The sequence below is a fragment of the Chinchilla lanigera genome, unplaced genomic scaffold (genome assembly GCF_000276665.1).
Source record: "Chinchilla lanigera isolate Chin_1 unplaced genomic scaffold, ChiLan1.0 scaffold00074, whole genome shotgun sequence".
Taxonomy (NCBI): Eukaryota; Metazoa; Chordata; class Mammalia; order Rodentia; family Chinchillidae; genus Chinchilla; species Chinchilla lanigera.
Genome location: NW_004955475.1, coordinates 5,288,473 through 5,290,308, shown reverse-complemented (window position 1 = coordinate 5,290,308; position 1,836 = coordinate 5,288,473).

The following is a 1,836-nucleotide window of genomic DNA, read 5'->3' as shown; positions in this document are numbered from 1 at the left end:
CTGTGGCTATCAGAGGAGTTTATTCAACGGGGTTGGGGATTTAGCTCAGCAGAACAGCGCCTGCCTGGCAAGCACAGGTTGTGAGTTTGATTCCCAAAAAAAAAAAAAAAAAAAAGAAGAAGAAGAGTTTATTCAAACTTAGAAGGCTAATGTTTAGGAGAAATGGGAAGTGATGTCTTCTTCCTTTGCCAAACATTTCCCAGAGAACTGCAACCTGCTGTGTCCCCACACACACTTTAAGGCGTGCACACACACACGCACATACACACTGAATTTTGAGTTTTGACTATAGGACAGTGAGACATCTAAGGAGAAGTCTAGCACCTCGAGGCACATGAGGAACAGTTGAAGGATCTGAAGTTGTTCAGTGTTGAGAAAATTGGGGAGAGGTTTTTGGGTTTTTGAATGTCAAAGGATGGTGCTAGGACAAGTGGGAGAAAGCCATAGTACAATCCAAGGGAGAAGGTTCCTTCTTTTTAGTGTATGTTTGCAATATGTAAAAGTTACATTCAGATGGGTGTGGCGGCACATGCCTGTAATCCCAGCACTCAGGAGGTTGAGATGGGAGGATCGCCATGAGTTTGAAGCCAGCCTAATCTACATAGTGAGTTTAAGTTCAACCTGCACTACATAGTGAGACCCTGTCTCAAAAAAAAAAGTTACTTTCATTTTGTGGAATTGGTACATGTATCATATCACTTGATTATTTTAATCCCTTTACCCCTCTCCCTGTCCTCCTCCTTTCTCCTGATCTCCTTAGCCATAGCTGTTCAAAACTGGATAGAGCTGCTCAGAGAGTACTAAGGTCTTCATAATTGGAAATGTGAACAAAGGAAGTATGACTCCACACTCTGGGTGATTGAAGAGGAGATTTCTATACTCTGGGAATCTTTTAAACCAATAGATTAAAAGCCTTAAAGTGAATACAATCTCTTCAGATCATTGTCTCATTCACTCCTAAAAACAGTTTAAGTAGAGTAGGTGTCAATTAATATTCTGTAGATAAGAAATGAGGTTACTTGGCCACGATGGTACTATACATAAGGACTTAAAAGCAGGCCATTTGAGTTACTATTTGTTCACCTACCCATTCATCTCATTGATTCAACAAATTTTTATGTGTATGCTTACTGTATACAAGGTACTGCATTGGGCTCTGTAGGTACAGACATGAAAAAACAGGAGACATCACACCTCAGAGCTTAATGTCTGGTGTGACAGACAAAGAAACATACTATCAAAATGTATTCTTTCAGAATGGGGATGTAGCTCAGTGGTAGAGCATTTGTTTAGCATGTGGGAGATCCTGGGTTTCATAGCCAATACAGAAAAAAAGGAAGAAAGAAATATATTGTTCCACCACGCACACCGATGCATGCTTATAATCTTAGCTACTTGGAAAGTTGGGGCAGAGAGATGTCAAGTTTGAGGTCAGCCTGGGCAGCTTAAAAAGCCGCTGTCTAAAAACTAAAAAGGGATAAATATGTAGCCCAGTAGTAGAGTGTGCCTGGGTTGGATCCTCAGTACTGAAAAGAAAAAAAAATCTTGTATTCTAAGTGCTAAAGCATGGAGATCGAAGGCGTCATCTAAGCAGGGGCAGTTGAAAATATTGGCCAACATAGAAAGCTCTCATCTCAATGTTATGTAAATGCAGCCCATAAGTTAGTGGACAAGGAAAGGACGATAGCCCAGCGCTTTGAGCAGAGCCATTCCTCCACCCCCATTACTGAGGCCTCCATGAGAGCCCAGCACAGCAATTTCTGCTGGTGCTGACAATATATATGCTTTATCTTTATCTATAATTCCTTTATACATATGCAGCAAGATAGCTTGCAG